The sequence below is a fragment of the Triturus cristatus genome, chromosome 7, assembly GCF_964204655.1.
Source record: "Triturus cristatus chromosome 7, aTriCri1.1, whole genome shotgun sequence".
Lineage (NCBI taxonomy): Eukaryota > Metazoa > Chordata > Amphibia > Caudata > Salamandridae > Triturus > Triturus cristatus.
The window spans coordinates 308,171,432-308,194,029 of record NC_140590.1 but is presented as its reverse complement, the minus strand read 5'-3'; the positions used below and the strand labels follow the sequence as shown (position 1 = coordinate 308,194,029).

Genomic DNA, 22,598 nt, shown 5'->3' with positions numbered 1-22,598 from the left:
TACCTCACCCACAGGAAGCGGGTGCATAGGCCTCGAAGTGCGTCGGGTTTCTTCTATCTGTTCCGTGGAGCTTGAAGACAAAGATGCTGCAGGCGGTCGGTCCGGGAGAGATGCGGTGGATCCAAGAGTGGATCGGAGATGTTGAAGACCTGTAAGCAGAGGGGACAGTGTTCACAGTCACTAGCCAGTGACCAGCGTGGCACCAGGTGGGTACCAGGCAATGTCGGGTGCAAACAGGAAAAAAGGTGTAGCTTGTCTCTGCAGCCACGTGGTCCCTGAAGGTCGACGACGTCCAGGAGTCGGGTCACAAGCTGTCACACGCAGGTTCTCGCTGTCAGCGGTGTCGGCGACTTGATCGAAGCAAACAAGCCTTGGCAAAAGCAATTGTTGTAGGAGATGAAATAAGCTGATGGTTCTGACCAGCAAGGTCAGAGGGACTGCTCCTTTGGAGGGGAGCAAGGGCCAGTCTGGAGCAACCATACCAGCGGTGTATTTTGTAAAGTTCGTCGCCAAGATGGCCACTAGCCAGCGGGCCAGCAACCGGTTAGGCGCGTCGAGTGGCAAAATGCAGAAGGGCCCCACGCAGATCGTTTAGAGTCTGGAGGGCTCACCTTTGGTGCAGATGCTGCTCGGGTGTTGGGCTTCTCAGATCCCAAAGCACAACTTGGAGGGAGCCTCGGTTGTTGCACTTGTCAGCTTGTCGTGGTCGTTTCAAGATGGCTGGCTCCACGTGTCTCGGTGCCTCCACGGGTCTCCTCTTTTCAGGGACCGTGGATCGGGCGGTGAGAGGTCTGGAGGTCCAGATCTTGTCAGTCTCTGGGCTCGGGCTCCGGCGGGAGGCGGCGGCAAAGCAGATGTTGATTCGCTGGATGGTGCTTGCGTTAGCAAGGTGGTCACTCCCTGACCACAGGGGAGATTTACTTCAGTCTTCTGTGCAGCAGAATGTCGAAGTTCCCGTCTTCTTCTTAGTTTCAAGTTGATTCCAGGATGTCTGAAGTCTTAGGACACAGCTCCTACCTTTAAGCGGATTCTAGGGGCCGGACTACCTGCTAGGTCCCTCCCTATGGGTGGGACCAGGAAGGGGGGTGGTTACACCCCCAATCCTTTGTCCAGCTCGCCCCAGGCCCGGGACTGGTGTGCCCCAGGACCGGTTTGAACTGGCATATGCACCGAGGCTCCTTGTGAGCCACAGGCATGTCTGGATTCTTTCAAGCCCTACCTGACCAATACACAAAATCCTGTCTGGGGTGGTGCATGCACCTCTCCTGGCAGGAAACCCTTTGTCCACACCTCCCAAGCTGGAAGGACTCCCAGCAGCAGGAGGGCAGACTTGTGTCTGTGGTGGCAGCATCCATTTTGTGGAGCTGAGGCTATGTCTGATTTGACCCGGGTTTCAGGTACTGTACATGTCGTGTCCCTCTAGAAGGGTGGAATGCTAACCCCGTCGCCAGAATTGGCGAGGGGTTAGTATTCCAATTCGTATGACACCTTACTCGACATGTTTTGATAAAGCCAAACCAAAGATAGCATTTAACCGCGAGGTTCATAATGCACTTAAGAGTATATGGTATGACGATATCTGGAAACAGTAGAAGGAAGTTGTTCCGACCACTGCAGACAGGCTCAGCTCATGCCAGAGCACCATCTCACATGGAACCAAGCACTCTGCCTTCAGGATTGTTAAGGCCTGCCATAGGAGTGACTTACAGGTTACCAGGTGTCCCATTTAAGGTTAGGTATAGGTATACTACACCTAAGTAAGAGGTGATTACACCAACTTACCCCAGCTGAGTGATCAGCCAGTTGTGTCAGATTGTTAGGCCAAGCCTGGGGTGGCATAATACATGCTTCAGCCCCTGGCAGGCCTTGGGTACACCAATGCCCTGGGTACCTAGTGTACACTGGTACAGGGGCTGACAGGGTGATCCACTTCCAATTGGTTATGCACCTAGGGTGCATAGTTTTAATTTAGTAGAGAGAACAGCAGGCTGGGGGTCTGATTGGCAGGCCCACAGCCTCAATATGTCAAAAACCAGTGAAGCAAAAAGCAAAAATTTGGGGTGATCATAGGATAGCAGACCCTACTCTCCTACACAACCCCCCCCCCAAACGCTGGGACATTAAACTAGCCTTGACCAGTCTCGTCTTCATGTCCTAAGTGGAAGTACCTGGAGAGACCATCTGCATTCCCATGGTCAGTACCTGGCCGGTGCTCCACTGTAAAGTCCATCCCCTGTAGGGAAATGGACCACCTAAGCAGTTTGGGATTTTCACCCTTCATCTGATTTAGCCATAAGAGGGGCTTATGGTCGGTCTGAATCTTGAAGTGAGTGCCAAACAAGTATGGCCTCAGCTTCTTCAGGGCCCACACCACAGCAAAGGCCTCCCTCTCAATAGCTGACCAATTCTTCTCTCTGGGGGTCAACCTTCTGCTAATAAAAGCAATGGGTTGGTCTTGACCATCTACATTAAGTTGTGACAGCACAGCTCCCACACCCAACTCAGAAGCATCTGTTTGGACAATAAACTCTTTGGAGTAGTCAGGACTTTTCAGGATAGGTGCAGAGCACATGGCCTCCTTCAGGTCATCAAATGCCTTTTGACAGCTTACTGTCCACTGAACCTTTTTGGGCATCTTCTTGGATGTCAGATCATTAAGAGGAGTCACAATGGACCCATAGTTCTTAACAAACTTCCTGTAGTACCCAGTCAAGCCCAAGAAAGCTCGAACTTGAGTCTGGGTGGTTGGAGGGGACCAATCCTGGATGGACTGTATCTTACTCTCCAGTGGTTGAACTTGGCCTCCACCTACAAGGTGGCCCAAATATACAACCTTACTCTGCCCTATCTGGCACTTAGTGGCCTTGATAGTGAGGCCTGCCCTTTGCAGAGCCTCAAGAGCCTTCTTCAGGTGGATCAGGTGATCCTCCCAGGTGGAGCTAAAGACAGCAATGTCATCAAGATATGCTGCGCAAAAGTCATCCAACCCAGTAAGGACTTGGTTCACCAGCCTTTGGAAGGTGGCAGGTGCATTCTTCAGACCAAAGGGCATCACCACAAACTGATAATGCCCACCTGGGGTTGAGAATGCTGTTTTGGCCTTGGACTCCTCAGCTAATCTGATTTGCCAATCGCCAGCTGTTAAGTCAAATGTGCTCAAAAACTTTGCAGAAGCTAGTTTGTCTATGAGCTCATCTGCCCTTGGAATAGGGTGTGAATCTGTCCTGGTGACAGCATTGAGACCCCTGTAGTCCACACAGAACCTCATCTCTCTCTTGCCATCTTTGGTGTGAGGTTTGGGGACCAGAACCACTGGGCTAGCCCAGGGGCTCTCTGAGGGTTCAATGACACCTAATTCCAGCATTTTATGTACCTCAGCCTTTATACAGTCCCTGACGTGGTCAGGTTGTCTGTAGAGCGTGTTCTTTACAGGCAGACTGTCACCAGTGTCCACCACATGGGTACACCAGTCAGTTTGACTAGGTATCAAGGAAAACATATGTGAAAATGATTGTAGAACCTGTCTACATTCAGTCTGCTGATGGGCAGTGAGGTTGCCTCCAAGGGTCACTCCTTCAACTGAGCCATCTTCAGGGTTCTGAGACAACAGGTTTGGGAGAGGGTCACTCTCTTCCTCCTGTCCCTCATCTGTAGCCATGAGCAAGCCCGTGTCTGCCCTGTCAACATATGCTTTAAGCCTGTTAACATGGAGTACCCTGTGGGGACTCCTGGGAGTTCCTAGGTCCACCAAGTAGGTGACCTCTCCCTTCTTTTCCAGGATTGTATGGGGTCCAGACCATTTGTCTTGGAGTGCTGCTGGGGCCACTGGCTCCAACACCCATACCTTCTGTCCTGGCTGAAACTCAACCAAGACAGCCTTTTGGTCATGCCAAGCTTTCTGTAAGGCCTGGCTTGCCTCAAGGTTTTTGGATGCCTTCTCCATATACTCAGCCATCCTGGAGCGGAGACCAAGTACATAGTCCACTATGTCTAGCTTAGGCTTTTTGAGAGGTAACTCCCATCCTTCCTTCACCAAACACAGTGGGCCTCTCACAGGGTGCCCAAACAACAATTCAAAGGGGCTGTAGCCAACTCCTTTTTGTGGGACCTCTCTGTAAGCAAACAGAAGGCAGGGTAGAAGGATGTCCCATCTTCGCCTGAGCTTTTCAGGTAATCCTTTGATCATACCCTTTAGGGTCTTGTTGAATCTCTCAACAAGCCCATTGCATTGTGGGTGATAAGGGGTGGTGAACTTGTAGTTGACACCACATTCCTTCCACATAGCTGTCAAGTATCCTGACATAAAGTTGGTACCTCTGTCAGATACTACCTCCTTAGGAAACCCCACTCTGGAGAATACTCCCAGCAGGGCCCTGGCCACAACAGGTGCTGTAGTGGTCCTAAGGGGAATTGCCTCTGGATACCTGGTGGCATGATCCACTACCACCAGTATAAATCTGTGCCCAGATGCAGTGGGAGGATCCATGGGACCCACTATGTCTATTCCCACTCTTTCAAAGGGGACCCCCACCACAGGTAGTGGTATGAGGGGGGCCTTTGTTGTGCCACCTGATTTGCCACTGGCTTGGCAGGTCACACAGGAGCGACAAAACTCCTTTGTATCTTCATTCATGTGAGGCCAGTGAAAGTGAGGGACAAGTCTGTCCCAAGTCTTGTTCTGGCCTAGGTGTCCTGCTAAAGGAATATCATGGGCCAAGGTAAGAAGGAAGCCCCTAAATTGCAGAGGTATGACCAACCTCCTGGTAGCACCAGGCTTGGGGTCTCTAGCCTCTGAATAAAGGAGCCCTTCATCCCAATACACTTTATGGGTACCTTGAGCATTCCCAGCAGCCTCAGCAGCAGCCAGCTGTCTGAGGGGTTCAAGAGAGGGACAGGATAACTGAGCCTGCCTCAAGTCAGCCCTTGAAGGTCCCCCTGTCCCCAGAAACTCAACCTGATCAGGTTCAAGCTCTTCAGGGACAGTTCCTTCAGGGTCCTCTAGATCAGCTTCCTGGGAAAGTTGATCATCACTCTGAGGCAGGGGGGAAGGCACAGCCTTTACCCTCCTGTTCTTCTTCTTGGTAGGTGCTTGGTCCATTGTTCCAGGATCCAAGACCTGAGGTTCAGTGAGGCACTTTTTGGCCTGTGACCTGGTCACAGCAAGGACATGTGATGATATACCTAACATCTCTGCATGAGTCCTGTACTCCACTTCTGACCATAGAGAACTCTCTAGGTCATTGCCCAACAAACATTCTACTGGGAGGTCTGCACTAACCACAACCCTTTTGAGGCCAGTTACCCCTCCCCATGAGAAGTTAACAACTGCCACACTATGTGAAGTAGTGGCATTGCTGGCATTGGTCACCAGGTAATTCTCACCTGGTATGTATTGTCCATGGTCCACAAAGCCTGGTGTCACCATAGTGACACTGGCACATGTGTCCCTGTAGGCTTGAGCCACTTTGTCATTAATTAAAGGAGTCTGTCTGTACTTGCCCAGGTTACTGGGGCTCACAGTCAGGGACAAATCTATGTCCCCATCACAGATCAAGACTGCCTGTGTAAGGGTTCTGTCTAAGTCAGAATCTCCTTCAGTTCCCATAGTGATTCCCACTACACCCTTTGTCTGGGGACCAACACTGCTAACAGTAGTACTGGGAGCAGGTGCCTTAGGGGCAACAGTGTTGGGGGCTCCACCCTTTTTGCAATCACTAGTCCAGTGAGTTGTATTTTTACAATGATTGCACCAGGGTTTCTTTTGACCTTCTTTCTTCTTTTTGGACTGTTGGGACCCACCCTCCTTAGCAGTAGTTTGGGGCCCTGTTGAAGACTTCTGGTCTTTAGGTTTCTGATCTCCACCCTTTTGGTCTGTTTTCTTCTGATCACCCCCTTGGCCCTTGATCTGGTTCTTTTGCTTAACCCTGGTTCTGACCCATTTGTCTGCCTTCTTTCCCAATTCTTGGGGAGAGGTCAGATCAGAGTCAACCAAGTGTTGATGCAGTTGCTGGTTTTGACAGTTATTTAAAATCTGTTCTCTCATCATCAAATTATACAATCCTGTAAAATCAGATACCTTACTTCCCAGCAACCAACCCTCCAAAGCCTTAGTGGCACATTCAATGTATTCAGACCAGTCCTGAGTCTGTGTCTTCTGGGTGTCTCTGAACATTAACCTGTACGGTTCAGTGGTTAAGCCTAACCCATCAACTAGAACACTCTTCAGGACTCTGTAATTTCTGACATCCTCTTCTCTAACAGTGAGGAGTCTGTCTCTGCCTCTTCCTTCAAAGGAGAGCCAGAGGATTGCTGCCCACTGGTCTTCAGGAACCTGCTGTACTTTGCAGGCTCTCTCAAGAGCAGTTATCCATTTGTGGATGTCATCCCCACTTTTGTAGGGGGGCACAACCTTAGACAGGTTCCTATTATCAAAGACCCTATCTTTGTCCTTAGGGACAATGCTTCCACCAGTGGGTATAGACCCACTCTCTCTAGGTTGCCTAGCCTTGTTCAGTTTTTCTTCCATCAGGGCTACTTCTAACTCCTGCTTCCTGATCCTCAGCTGGGCTTCCTGCATTCTGGCCTCATGTTCCCTCCTCTGAGGGGTGGTCAGTCTCCTTCTGGAGTGACCTTGAGAGCCTCTAGAGCCATGAGAAGCATTGGAGTCACCTGAGCGATTCCTTCGCCTCCCAAGCCCTGGGTTAAGTCCACTGGTGAGATCCAATGGGAGGATCCCATTCTCAGTCCCCAATAGCCTTAAGTTAGCTGGGCCAAGTATAACACTTGGCACTGGGCTAGTTCTCCCTTCATCCTCACCACTTTCTGTATCCCCATCACTTTCCTCCTCTGTAGTATGGTGTTCATCTAAGGGATGGCTATTGGAAGGGGGTACCTCAGTGGCATCTTCAGAAGGGGGGCCTCCTGTTCCTGACCCTAAGGGGCCTAACTGGGAGGCTTTCCTGAGAGCTTTCTGATCTTCATCAGCCTGTAAAAGCTCCCTGAGTTCAGCAGAAGTAGGATTCTTGGGCTGTTTAAGGCCCCTGATATTTGCCAACTGCCTGAGCTCATTTTGATTAAGGGTAGCAAAGATGGATGGTGCCCTCTGGGGGTCACTCTCAACAGAGATGGGTACAGTGGACCCCTCTGCCCCAGCCATTGCTCTTAAGTGTGGGTGGATGTGTTGCAATCTACCTACACTTGGGTTTACCTACTAAACCTATCTAGTAGTTGTAGTCAGGGTGTGCTACTCCCTTTGCTCTACAACAACTAAGTTCAGTAGAACTTATGTATATCTAATCTTGTTTTATATGTACCTACAGGTACCTATGTGATCTTTCAATTGGTAACCAAGAGATTACAATGGTAAAACACAGCAAGCTCAAATCCAACCGCTGCTCACCAATGTGAGAAGTTGGCCTGGTATATGATGCTCACTAGTTAAAGTGATCACCTTGTACCATGCCAAGCAACCCTTATGGTGTGGTTGTAAGTCAACCTTTTCGGACTAGCTGCCCTAGTGGTAGCGTAGGCTAAGCAGTCTTTGAGGCTAAACTCGTGAAACGTGTTAAGCAAGCTGTTTTACCAAAAGTAACCCCCTTTTATACCAATGAAAGGACACCACACAGATATATATTCAAAATATATATGTATTTATTTCTCAAAGTAACCCCTAGTCTCTTTATGAGCACAGGAGCACAAATCGTCAAACAAGATTACAGTAGAATACACAGAAGTTGCACTTTATATGGATAGGCCCTGGTGGCCGCTCAAACCATATACTAAAATAGTGGTATAAGTACCACGAACAGAAAAGGGAAAAGGCCTAGGGCCTCTAGAATCGCTGGGCCTACAAGGAGCTAACTTCAGTTAGTGACCAGGAGGTCCACGGGTGGCGTGTGCAGAGCAAATAGTCACACGCGTGCTCCCATAGGTTTCAATGGGTGCGTAAAAAGTACAAAGTTACTGCAAAGAGGATCTTCCGGATGGACTAGGAACTTAAGATTTGGAACACAGGCACTAGAGATGTAATACTACACTTGGGCACAGGAGTGCCAGCTTTACCTCACCCACAGGAAGCGGGTGCATAGGCCTCGAAGTGCGTCGGGTTTCTTCTATCTGTTCCGTGGAGCTTGAAGACAAAGATGCTGCAGGCGGTCGGTCCGGGAGAGATGCGGTGGATCCAAGAGTGGATCAGAGATGTTGAAGACCTGTAAGCAGAGGGGACAGTGTTCACAGTCACTAGCCAGTGACCAGCGTGGCACCAGGTGGGTACCAGGCAATGTCGGGTGCAAACAGGAAGAAAGGTGTAGCTTGTCTCTGCAGCCACGTGGTCCCTGAAGGTCGACAACGTCCAGGAGTCGGGTCACGAGCTGTCCCACGCAGGCTCTCGCTGTCGGCGGTGTCGGCGACTTGATCGAAGCAAACAAGCCTTGGCAAAAGCAATTGTTGTAGGAGATGAAATAAGCTGATGGTTCTGACCAGCAAGGTCAGAGGGACTGCTCCTTTGGAGGGGAGCAAGGGCCAGTCTGGAGCAACCAGACCAGTGGTGTATTTTGTAAAGTTCGTCGCCAAGATGGCCACTAGCCAGCGGGCCAGCAACCGGTTAGGCGCGTCGAGTGGCAAAATGCAGAAGGGCCCCACGCAGATCGTGGAGATGCTGGAGTGCTCACCTTTGGTGCAGATGCTGCTCGGGTGTTGGGCTTCTCAGATCCCAAAGCACAACTTGGAGGGAGCCTCGGTTGTTGCACTTGTCAGCTTGTTGTGGTCGTTTCAAGATGGCTGGCTCCACATGTCTCGGTGCCTCCACGGGTCTCCTCTTTTCAGGGACCGTGGATCGGGCGGTGAGAGGTCTGGAGGTCCAGGTCTTGTCAGTCTCTGGGCTCGGGCTCCGGCGGGAGGCGGCGGCAAAGCAGACGTTGATTCGCTGGATGGTGCTTGCGTTAGCAAGGTGGTCACTCCCTGACCACAGGGGAGATTTACTTCAGTCTTCTGTGCAGCAGAATGTCGAAGTTCCCGTCTTCTTCTTAGTTTCAAGTTGATTCCAGGATGTCTGAAGTCTTAGGACACAGCTCCTACCTTTAAGCGGATTCTAGGGGCCGGACTACCTGCTAGGTCCCTCCCTATGGGTGGGACCAGGAAGGGGGGTGGTTACACCCCCAATCCTTTGTCCAGCTCGCCCCAGGCCCGGGACTGGTGTGCCCCAGGACCGGTTTGAACTGGCATATGCACCGAGGCTCCTTGTGAGCCACAGGCATGTCTGGTTTCTTTCAAGCCCTACCTGACCAATACACAAAATCCTGTCTGGGGTGGTGCATGCACCTCCCCTGGCAGGAAACCCTTTGTCCACACCTCCCAAGCTGGAAGGACTCCCAGCAGCAGGAGGGCAGACTTGTGTCTGTGGTGGCAGCATCCATTTTGTGGAGCTGAGGCTATGTCTGATTTGACCCGGGTTTCAGGTACTGTACATGTCGTGTCCCTCTAGAAGGGTGGAATGCTAACCCCGTCGCCAGAATTGGCGAGGGGTTAGTATTCCAATTCGTATGACACCTTACTCGACATGTATTGATAAAGCCAAACCAAAGATAGCATTTAACCGCGAGGTTCATAATGCACTTAAGAGTATATGGTATGACGATATCTGGAAACAGTAGAAGGAAGTTGTTCCGACCACTGCAGACAGGCTCAGCTCATGCCAGAGCACCATCTCACATGGAACCAAGCACTCTGCCTTCAGGATTGTTAAGGCCTGCCATAGGAGTGACTTACAGGTTACCAGGTGTCCCATTTAAGGTTAGGTATAGGTATACTACACCTAAGTAAGAGGTGATTACACCAACTTACCCCAGCTGAGTGATCAGCCAGTTGTGTCAGATTGTTAGGCCAAGCCTGGGGTGGCATAATACATGCTTCAGCCCCTGGCAGGCCTTGGGTACACCAATGCCCTGGGTACCTAGTGTACACTGGTACAGGGGCTGACAGGGTGATCCACTTCCAATTGGTTATGCACCTAGGGTGCATAGTTTTAATTTAGTAGAGAGAACAGCAGGCTGGGGGTCTGATTGGCAGGCCCACAGCCTCAATATGTCAAAAACCAGTGAAGCAAAAAGCAAAAATTTGGGGTGACCATAGGATAGCAGACCCTACTCTCCTACACCTGGATACTCTATCGAGTGTTTATCAACGCTATACAAATCCTGATTGATTGATGCTGTTTTTCGCTCTCCCTCTCTTTGTCTTGTGACTTATATGTATTAAAAATGATGTTTGGGCCTGGCAAAAGTTTTATTTTGCCAAGTTGAAATGGCAGTGTAAACTACACACAGGCTGTGCAATGGCTGGACTGAGATGTTTAAAGGACTACTTAAGTGGGTGGCATAATCAGTGCTGCAGGCTGACTAGTAGCATTTAATTTACAGGCCCTGGGGACATGTAGTGCACTGTAATAGGGACTTATACTTAAATAAAATATGCTGATTGGGTATAAGCCAATTCTAACATGTTTTAAAGAGAGAGCACAATCACCAACACTGGTTAGCAGTGGTAAAGTGCCCAGAGTCCTAAAGCCGACAAAAACTAATTCAATAAAAAGGGGAGGAAGAAGTCAAAAGGTTTCGGGGTGACCCTTAAGGGAGGACATTTTCAACACAAACATTATGAGATCTGGATCATGCACAGGCTTTTAGAGCACTGCCAGTGGTGCCTGGCACAGTAGTCTTGTGTCTCTGGCTGCATCTTGAGGCAGATGCTGCCAGTCCCAGGTGTTCAGGGGCATACGTTCTGCACAAGCAGATGGGACATTCCTACCAGCTGCAGCCATAGTGCCCTACTGCTAAGCCACGCACCTTTCTAGGATCTTCGAGTTGCTGCCACCTCCAGGTGTAACAAATGAGAAAATGCTATTCAGTTCTCATAACAAGATAGGATGCTCTAATTAAGTGCTGCACTACGAAAACCGTACACAACGGGCCCAGTCCAGCGCAGCACTGTAGGGAAAGAGTAACAGAACTAGAAGGCTGTTTTCATTCACTGTTAGCTCTATGCAGGTGAGTGTATGCTATCCTATATTATGTCCCATAAACTTGTACTTGGCACTCAGTACTGGTGCCCAGTCTCACACATTAAGAAGACAAATGGAACTGGGCACATGAAGATGAAGTCATTTCCCAGGATCACACATTTTTTTCAAGTGTGAATCCTTGCATTTATATCAAGTGAGATTAGCTGGTGAGGAAAAGAGCAATGTACAATGAGATGGGGGTTTGGGAGGCATACATGGTCCTGTTCATCATACCGAGGCCTTGCACATTTGAATTAGACAATCATATAGAATATTTGCTACGTCATCACATTAACGATTTAGACATGTAGGGGCTTATTTATGAGCCCTTGCATCATTTTTGCGCTGCCGGTGCGTTACTTTTTGTGACGCACCAGCGGCATAAAAAATGCACCTTGTTGCACCACATTTACAAAGTGACACATCTAGGTAGATGCGTCACTTTGTAAACCCCTGAGCCACATTATATCTGCGCCAGGTATAATGTATGCAGGGGGGGGGGCGTTTCGACGCAAGAAAGGGTCATAGAAGTGACGCAGTGAAATCTATATGATTTCACTCTGCCACGTCTAGGACAGAAATGCGTCAATATCTTATGCCTGCCCCATGGCAGGCGTAAGACTGATGCAGGCACATTGAACATGTGCATTGCCCATCAGTAATGACCCATTGCTGGAGTTCCGCCACTTTTGCGACACACTCCAGCAAAGTGTCATTTTTGCACCTACAGATATGTCAGAAATACTGACATATCTGTAACTCTTTGCGACATGATGCGTCATACTCTAAATATGACGCATCATTGGTGTCGCAAGGAGGGCGCAATGAAAAGTGACGCATCGCTGTTTTCTCGCAGCGATGCGTCACTTTTCATAAATGAGGGCCGTAGAGATTAAAGGATGCACCACAAATCATATAGTTTACACCTAAATGTGCAGGTAACTTAAGCCATTAGACCTGATTTTCTCCCCTGTCTCTTGCCGTGTGCACGTTAGAGCTGTTGAGTCCCAGATTCATGCTGAGGTGTTCCATGGACATAAAAATGTTGGTCTAGTCCGATATTTACATTGAAATACACTCAGAGACAAAATCTGAAAATTTGTCATTTATGTACATCCGAGGAAAATGAGGATGCTACCTACAAATTGCAAAAAATGTCAGCTTTATGGTTTTGGATGTCCTTTCTGGACCCTTGTCATGTTAACCACCAAGGAAGATCAGTGGGTTCTTGTGCCTACTGCGTTATGTGTTTAGTCCTCTGGTCACGGATTCAATGGCAGCAATGCAGCTAAGGTTTTTATAGTGCATACTAACCAGATGAATGTGTAACACTCATGCCGCAAGTCCCCATCGTAGAAAGTAAGCATACGCGGCTGGGGTGTCTACTACTAAAGAGTGTGTGTGTGTGTGTATGTGTGTGCGTGTGTGTGTGTTAGGCCTGAGTGGAGCTTGCAAAGTTGTATTCCGTGGAATTCCGCATAGAGAACTCCGGTAAATTCCACGCCCTGGCGGAGTAACTTAAAACGAGATTTGTAAGACCTTCAGTCCTTGCTTGGTGCAACCCTGTGTTTAGTACTAGTTTCCCACTTACCTTTCCTCCTTCACGTGGTGGCTATCCACGGCGGCGGAGCCCGCCAGTCTCTCTTAGCCTCCTCTCTGCAGGCCTGGTGGCTGCTGCACACTGCGCTGAATGATTAGCCTCCTCTGCTTCACTGCGGGAGCTTAGTACAGCAGCTAACCCCCAACTTAAAGGACACCAAGAACTGCAGTCCACATGTCACATTGCGTGAAGGCGAGCCTGTCCCGAGGAAATCCCATGATAGGGTCAGGCAAACTGGGAAACGAGTGGCACCGGTTAACTCCGCTCCGCTTCGAGTGCAGAGTTTTTGCCTGCAAAAGGAGGCCTGATGGCACCATGTGCATCAGTCCTCGTCCTCTCTGGCCTCAGGCTAGACTGCTAATGTCTGCAATAATGAACAGGAGCTGCATCTAGATCAGGTAAAGGCAGTGCTTTGGCGGAGGAGCTGGCAAGAAAATGTACTTGCTGCGCGGTAGGCTTAAATCTGCCCATCTATGCCTCTTTCCTTACTTTCTACCACGCCAAGGAAGAGCCCACCAGCAACGTCGGCGGAAGCCTGTTTAGAATAGTAACCGAAAGGGCTACAAGCCATGCCGTGGGCACATTATGGGCATTGCAAGCCCTAGTTGGGAAATAGAATAAGTGCTAACACATTTGAATGCTAAGAGTGCCATACGGATATCTTTCTTAAACCATACCAAGTGTCCCCTGGCAGGCACAGCAATGTCGTGGATGTTATCTTTCCAAGTACCCAACATGCCAGAGCATTCCTCACTTCCCTATACTCTCTCACACTTCTGTACCACTCCAACACTCCAAGTGTAGACTTAGTAGGACATATTCGTTATACAAACATCACAAACATCTCAACGATGCCTTTTTTAACCAAGTCTTACTATTTCGGACATAACAATATAGCACATATTATGTCACAGTTATATAATCTTTGCCCTCTCACAGATGGGAATATGCTGGTCAACATCCAAGGTTGTAATAAAAAAAATGATAAAATCCTACATGGTATGAGCTTTGCCTGAACCTGTCTGCAGCTGGGTTTGACACTTGACTCGGTTGATGAGATGAGATGACATGTAACTCTCTTGCATCACCCAGGCTATTTGTTTTGCTAATGGGTGTAAGCACCTTCACTGAGGTGTTGAGCCTTACCATAACTTAGTATTTTTGTCATCAAGGTATCTTGTGCTAACCTGTTTTAACATCTACTTTGTGTGTATGCATTTAACAAGATGCACTGATTTCGTGCCTAAAAGAATTAAACAAAAATCACTAAGCAGTGATGCAAAATGGAACAGGGAATGACATGAATATGTATTGGCTGAACTGCATTATGTGAAACCAGGACACCTTGCATCAATCTTGGCTTCCACCTGACCACATCGTGTGATCCTAGGCAATTATTTGTTTCACCCCGCCCCCTTGTCCTTCATCACCACATAAGAGCACCTTTAAAGACATCAGTTCATGGTAGGAGCTGTACAAACACCTCTTTTGTACGGGGTTTTATAGACTATAACGTTACTCCATCTATAGTAACACCGTAGGCTAGGTATAGAGGGTACAAATGTTCCAAGTTTTTGCTTAGAATCTATCACTTCTAATAATAGCCACGCAACGCAATGATAACATTAAATGCATAAAATGAAATGCGTTACATTATAAAGGAATACACAGGTTTAAAAAGTCTATAACATATAAATATGTGTGTGTTGGACGATATAAATGCCAAACATGGTGGTGGGTTGGCTCGTGCTCAGATTCCTAGAACCAAGACATACCGACCCTTGGATTATCTCTCCCCGTTAATTTACTGTCTCACCCACCTCTAAGAAGCGTTGCGTGTGGCAAAATGATATCTTCGTGCTCGGGTTGTACCTGTCTGTGGTAGGGAAGGTAGAATTCCTTTATAAGCCTTACTAGGCGAGGACTTGAAGCAAACAAATAGCATGGACTTGCCTATTGTGAAATATACGGTATGAGATTGCCATCTAGTGGACACAGTGTGAACTTCAAGAGCACAAAAATGATCTGTACTAACCTCAGAGACAGATATGAAAGCCATTTGACTGGTCCTAGCACCAAGTGTAAAGAAGATAATAAACTAGATATAAATGAGAGGCATGTTCGTGCCCGCACGGATTAGCCCCCGCCCATCCCCCCTCCGGGCCTACACTAGGACTAAATGTTCCTATTTGATACATTTCTTCACCTACGGGCGAATTACGAATGCTTCCAAATTTAATACGGGCCATGGCACCCGGTTGGGAAAGCCCAGTGCCGAGATCCTGGTGCCTCCGTCAGTTTTCCCAGCCCCACAAAGTTAACTGCAACAAGCAGGGGAGGTAGAGGTAAAGCAGAGGGGCAGAGGAGGAGAGATAGGAGAGAAGGAAATAGAATTGATGGGGAAGAGGGAGAGAGAGCGAGGAGAAGTAGGGACCGGGGTTGCTTTGAGCATGTTTCCCAGGGCTGCTTTTATTTTCCCAGTCCGACCCTGACAGCAATCAGCCAGGGTCGGATTGGGATCACAATTCGGCCCGGGCACTCCCAAAAAAAGTAGCCCACTTTCCCGGATCGTCCCTTTCATGGATCACCATCTGGTTAGTCTCTTTAAACTATTTTTTTTGAGAAATGTTTGGTAAATTAAATATTATACAGCCTCATGCATTAAGCCAAAATCCAGTCGGTAAAATACCGATTCGCTAATAGCTCCCGGTATTGAGTTAAAAATACCCAATCCCAATGCATCAACCCAAAAGCAAAAATCGCTATTTAAGGAATCCTTAAATAGCGATTCCTTAAATAGCGATAGCATTTAAGGAATCCCAAATTGAGATTCCTTAATTTAAGGAATCTCTATTTGGGATTCCTTAAATGCAATGCATGAAAGTAAAAAAATTAGCGAATTCGCTAATAGGGGGAGCAAATTACCATGAAGATGAACTGCATGGTAATTTGCTAAAAGTTTGAAAAATGCACTTTTGTGCATTTTTCAAAGTTTCATGTTGCGCACTCACATGCCCTTAGAGCATGTGTGTGTGCAACATATGTGCACATATCAATTTCAGGGGTGCAATAGGGTGTCATTTTGACACCCTTGCACCCTTGAAATTGCATGAGCAATTTGCGAGAACCTACTGGTACTCGCTATTTGCTCATGCAATCTCCAATTCATTCCTATGGGCCTGGAGGCCCATAGGAATGATTGGGATGGCATTCCTTAATTGCTACTTGCAATTTGCTAGTAGCAATTAAGGAAAGTTAAGGAATCGCTATTTGAATAGCGATTCCTACATGCATAGCCTTTTGCTATTCCTTATTAGCGATTCCTTATTTTTCGCTAATAAGGAATCGCAAATGCCAATGTTGATGCATATGCCCCTTAGTGCTTCTAGAGCCAGTGACATTGGCACAGCTAGAAGCACTTCATGCAGGCGATGAGAAATAAAACAGCTTAGGGCCACAACACTTGATCTGGCTAGGGTTGACGCATGGACGGTAACAAACGGAAGAAAATCACCCAAAGCTGATATTTTTTCACCTGCCAGGTATGCACTTTAAGTAGTAAATGTAAGGCGAAAGCACATTAAAATGTGATATAAAGCTGGCTTAATGCTCTGTGACTGATAGTTAAACTGAAAAATGAAAAGCTGAAAAAATATGTTAAAATGGAAGAGGGACTTGTTTTATAAAAAATAATTCTCTTTAATAATAATTGTCCAGCCTTTGCAGACTCTGTCTGTTTATTTCTTGTTATTATTTTTTTGTAGTTTTATATAGTGTGAACTCGGCCTGAAGTCATTAAAGCAGTTTACATGTGCACCAGTTACATTAAACAAGATTAAATTCATTTTTAGGGTCAAGCCCATGAGAGCATGCCCTAGCTATTGTGTACAAAAAGGGCTTGGAGCCCGGGCATTGCTTACTATTCGTGCGCTTGATGTCACTCTTCTTTAAAGGCTCCCTAATTGTCCGGTCCATGCCAAACATAATTTCTGGTCATTTCTTTGGAGCAGGGACCAAGTACAGATTGATTCAAGTTAATCTATGTCCATCCGCTGCTCATGACTGATTGAGATACTATTTCTCTCCCCTAAAACTTTCTCTGCCTGCTGCTCCCTCCATATCGTGTGCGCTTTTTTTCTTGCTTTTTCAAATTTTCAAGATGTTCCAAGGCATAGAGTGTTTTTTTTTTTATGTTTCAATTGCCACTCTGGGATTGAAAATACACGAAGACTCATTAAAAGTGTTATTCTCAAACAGTGGAAAGAAGTCCACTCACAACTTTCATGTTTTCCCAGCGGTAAAGCGCTATGGGGCATATTATCAAGGACAGCATTAAAAATTATCGCTGGTTTAGCGGCAGAAAACTGCAGCTAAAGCGGCGATAATGGGCTTGATAATATGCCCTTGTGAATTCCAATAGAAGCCCATGTTCACACCAGAACCTGGGCTTCTATTGAAATTCACCAGGGCATATTATCAAGCCCATTATCGCCGCTTTAGCTGCAGTTTTCTGCAGCTAGACCGGCAATAATTTTCACGCCGTCCTTGATAATATGCCCCTATAAGTGAGTACTGCTGGGGCGCTCACATTTCTGGTGTAGCTATATCCCTCGACTGCTCAAGGCTGCAGAGAACAGAATCTGAAAATGTGCTGGGGGAAGCCTCCCTCTGTGTCCCAATGTCTTTATAAATGCAAAGGGCTGATGTGTTATGTATTTGTTTTATACAGCGCCACCCTTTGACCTTCTCAGTGCCTCAATGTAGCCTCAAATGTGCGTTGTGACTAAACAATGAGAAATCTGGATACAAGTCAACACTCCCAGTTACCATTCTCTGATGTTATCCATGCCTGAACGTTCTTGAAACCCACAATCCTAAAAAAAAATACAATTTTAAAAAACTTGTACCCCACTTTTCAAGAAGTGCAAATTGCACAGACCTTTCGCAAGCAACTCTCACAAAGTCAGGAACAGCCCTCCTTTGTTTGCATCAAATATCTTATAAAAACACACTAGTTCAGGAATCCCTTTTTGTGGCTGCATAACACCCTTTCTGCCTGACAGCATAGGAGCCTCTGATAATTTGATCTAGGAAGCTTGTCTTACAAGAGCTCACGGTTTACAGGTGATGCTCGGTTCATGATATAATACTCTACTTAATTCAGATTTACTCAGTTACCTATAATCAAGGGCCCATCTGGTTTTGCAACATGTGTGCACTTGCTTTGTGTTTTGCTGACATCTTCCTGTTCTGCATTGTTAATTTAACTCTTGTTAATGTTCGTTTACAGCACTGACACTGTTCCACTCAGTGCTTTCTGTACTTTTCTAGGCACACATTTTGTGCAGTGCTTCAGGATTGACCGTAATGCCATATCCAGTCATTTAAGCCCTGCACCCCCCTGCCCCCCCAACAAGGCTTAAAAGACACTGGGGCTGAGGTAACAACAACTGGCACCTAGGGAGGCCACTTCTCTTACCCCCCCAGCCCACCATAGCCTGAGGTGAGAATGGCACAAAGGCCACAAAATCATCTCCCCCTTCGCCCCCCCATCATATTCACACCCTTCCCATTGCCCCGATAACCTGAAGGTCATGGCTCGACAGGGGATAACACTGTTTCTTGCCGGGCAGGCCCCACGAGACAGGGGGCTGAGGCAAGAATACCCCAAAAGCCAGAGCAACTCCAGGCCCCCAGTCTCAAATTACAGCAGGTCAGGAGAGAGCACGTGAAGCTGGCGCCTTATTAGAGTGGCCTGGCGGGCATTAGGAAAGACTATAAGTCTCTTGGGCCAGTTTGCGGAGGCTAAAAAAAACGGCCCACAGGTGCCCCTGAAGCACCGGCCCATCGCCCAATGCCCGAGTGCCCGCCTTCCTAATCCGACCCTGCAATCAGCCTCGGGGCATTTTCACAGGTATTGAGTCGTATCTAGGACATACGGACACTTTCACCCCACAAATGTGTCTCTAGCATATTAATTGCTTTGCACTGAGCGTAAGGATGATGAACATAGCTCTAATACCTGTCTCTAGGTTAGTACAGATCTTTTTCGTGCTCTTGAATTTTTGCCCTTTGTCCACTATATGACAATCTTGCACTCAGGGCACAAGTCCTAAAAAAAGAATTGGGGGACTAACCAGGTTAGGCAGTATGCAAGTCTAATCATGACGCATGCCATCACAGCGCATGATGTCACGACGCGTGACATTGCATGTGGCATCACAGGAAGTGACCTCACTGGAAGTGACATCACAAGAAGTGACATCAGATATTAAGACCTCACACATTTGATTATCAGCTATATCATGAGTACATTTAAGCGCATTATGAGATTTAACAAATGAGATTTGGCATCAGGGTTATGCCAAAAAAGTGGCGCAATCCTCACACAAAATCTTGGCCTCAACTAATACATTTTTTTTAAAGCCGTGCCAGAAAGAAATTGGCAACAAGGAGACACATGGCAGTAGATCTGTTATGCTTACTTAATTGGTTGCAAACTCTACATTTTAAAATATTTGATTGGGTTAAGGCATCTGCTGTAAAGGTGCCCAGTAAATCTCAGGGAATAGTAATAATGGTGAGATGACTCTGGAGTTAAACGCATTTGTTGGAGACCTGTGATTTGTGAAGTCCCAGATTTGAATCAAAGTAGTATACGTTTAGTGTGTCTCCTGCAAAGCACATCACATAACATGCAGATGAGAGATTTTTTTTTATGTAGATAGTAAACTGGGTTACTGCTTTTAGCACAGAGATCCTTTTGTTTCCTGCAATTCATAAATTGTAATCCTTGTAATAGAGCACATTGAGCTTTGAAGGACATGTGACTCCTACACCAGGGCCGGACTGGCCGTCGCAGGCAGCCGGGCATTTCCTTGGTGGGCCGGAGGGATGAGGGCTGTTTTTGTGCCCATGGGGGCCCGTTTTGCAACTGGGGACCGGTTTTGCAGCAGTGCTGCAATATCATCATCATTTGATCTTTATTTTGACATTTTTTCAGTCATAAAAGATTACAGTTAAAACAGTTAAAACATGTATAAAACCACAAGAGATAAATAAACATTTCATAAAATCAGATTATCAAGCAGGGTATGCAATCATGATGTACAATCACCCCTGGATGCCGCTGTAATGAGAGAACATCTCTTGGACCACATAGCTAGCAGGAACTTTGAGAGTGCAAAAACTATGTGCGGTGAAGCGTCAGTTTTAAGGACTCTCATTGCAACAAAACATTTATCAAAGCCCATGTTCTTGCACAAGGGTACCAACCAGTACTTTCTGGCTTTACTGTAAGCAGGGCAAAAAAAAAAGCATGTGTAGTTCATCCTCCTTAATCGCACCGCATCCAGGGCAAGAGTTGCTCTTTGGTGTAGACCACTTACTTGTGAATGCCCTTAGTGGTAGTGTTGCGAATCTCCATTGGATATATAACTTCCTAGCTCCAACTGGGTAAATGAAATTCAAAAAACTCCTCAAAAACATATGAGTGTTTAAGTGTTAAAAAGGTCGTTGTCAGAGGGCCAGCTTTGGAGTCATGCAGCCATGTGTTTTGTTTGTAGTCCATGAAGGACTTCGCAAGCATTTTGCATGAAACCCCCCTGCATGCCTGTTCTGGCTCATACCAAAGGTCCGATAATCCCATTTTCCCCAGTTCCTTTTTCACAAATGCAAGCCAGGGGATTTTCGCTGCACTACCATTGTTCAGCACATCCTTTAATTCAAGCCTATAATTGGACAGTTCTGGAGTTATCCATAGCCTGCGCCAAAACTTATGAGGTTTCAGGGCTAGCTCATACTGGATAAAACTCAGTCCTAAATCCAATCTCAGCGGAAGGAGGGGCAATATCATCAGCCCCCTGTAACAAAGGCGGCAGCAGTGCTTCTTGCCAGCACACCCCTCCCCTGCTCCCAGGGCCAGTCGAACAGCAATCGGCCAGGGCTGGTTGGTGATCCCAGTCTGGCCCTGTCCTACACCTTGTAATCCTGTCTCCTGTAACTCATCTTGTACATTGATTTACACACGTACATGATTTATTGTCAATGTATAATGTATATTTTATGTAAAGAGCTCTGACACCCTAGGTTGGGTTGAGCAGAGCAATAAAAGAAATAAAATAGTGCTACTGAAATTGTTATTTGTATAAATACTGGGACAGATCAACACATCTGACATTCTCACAGTGCATACATCTCTGATATACAGGGTCTGAACAAAGGCAAAAGCATGCCTTTCTTAAATACTTGTGAACAGATAACAAGCTGTGTGCCTTTGTTTCCCCTCTGTGGCATTTACATTTAAGAGTGAGGTTCCAGGCTGCCTCCAGTCTGGATATTCAAACAAAAGGAGGCCTGATGGCCCCCTAACTACCGCCCAGCTAGAGGTGAAAAAAAAGCTCCCTCGTTAACTGCACAATGCTTCTGGGAATTAAAAGCAGACAATGTATAAGCGCTGCTGATCGTGTCACGGAGTCTTACACCAAGACAAGTTCAGCATATGTCTGTGGGGCCTGACTTCTTGGCAGGGAGGACAGTGTCCACCCTGTGAGAATGGTGGGTGGACACCATGTACCTGTGTGCACCCCCAACTTTTGTGCCCTGCTCGTACTGTATATTTGGTGGGATAGCCCGTTGTAATTTGTTTGCTTCAAGTACTCTCCTTTGCTATGGCTGTACCCTACGACAGTTCATACACCTTAGAGCAGAGTGAGACAGCAATTAATGGAGAGAGTCGATCTAAGGGTCTGGCTTGGCTCTAAGCATCTCAACGCAAGCCGAGCAACCATCTTATTTGGAATTTAAAACTTCCAACACATGTCCAGTACATATACGTTAAAGACTCTTCAAAATGGTGTCTTACCTAATAATTAGGCCTCCCGGTTTTATGGTATTTATTTTTCTAAGATTTCCGTCTGTATTTAGCCATATTTATTTTTGGTCCATCTTATTGGTATTTATACATATTTATTTTTGGTCCATCTTATTGGTATTTAGCCATATTTATTTTTGGTCCATCTTATTGGTATTTATACATATTTATTTTGTGTTTTGAAAATAAATGGAGCCATAAATCGTATATTTCCACATTTATTTAACTGATAAACATGCACTTATACTTTGATGCCCTTCGCGTTTTAGAAAAGTATGCAACCAAATATAACAAAACACTATACCCACAGGTAAATAGTAGCATAATATATAAATATATGTTAACATATACCTGTATTTAAGGTAATCTCATGCTGTTTTTTAACTCCCCGTGCTGCTCAGCCATTGGCTTGAAATTTATGAAGGACAGCATGGAGGGTCACTCACAAGAACCACAATTTACTGTATTTTTCAGCTTTTAAAAATAAATACAAACAGGAAACAAATTGTTTTCTGTCTGTATTTATCCATAAAAATCAGTCAAAACGGAAAACTGGGAGCCTTATTTATAATGTGACATTTCATTTTATTATATTAGATTATATTTTTGCATTGAGTGAGAATTATTAGAAGAGCTAGATTTTAAACACAAACTTAGAAAAAAATGATGCCCTCTAAACATTTTTGTAATAGATGGAGTACCATTATACTTAGTCTAATAAACCATGTACAAGAGAGGCTTTTTACAACGCACAACCTGAAGGAATGTATACCAAGCTGTCCTCACGTGAGAATGAAGGAAAAGGGGGCTGGGTGGAAATATTAGTTGCCTCAGAACACACAAGAGGGTTTAGCAAAAGCCAGGAATGATGTAAAGTTTCCTGGTTTCACATTCTATAAATCTGCCAACACATGGATATCTCTATCTCGCTCCCATCTACCATCAGAGCATAATTATTGTGTTTAATTTTTTCAAGCACTAAATCAGGGCATCCTGTTCAATGCATACACAAATTACTTGTCAAAAAAGTTAACACAAGAAACTACAAAGCAGCGCGCGCAACGAAATTC

At 46.4% G+C, this 22,598-nt stretch overlaps 1 protein-coding gene across 1 annotated transcript in view; it reads right to left on the bottom strand.

Annotated features, from left to right (window-relative positions):
- Positions 1–22,598, bottom strand: part of LOC146809528 (immunoglobulin superfamily member 1-like) — a 788,293-nt gene that overhangs the window by 27,013 nt on the left and 738,682 nt on the right. The window lies entirely within an intron of this gene.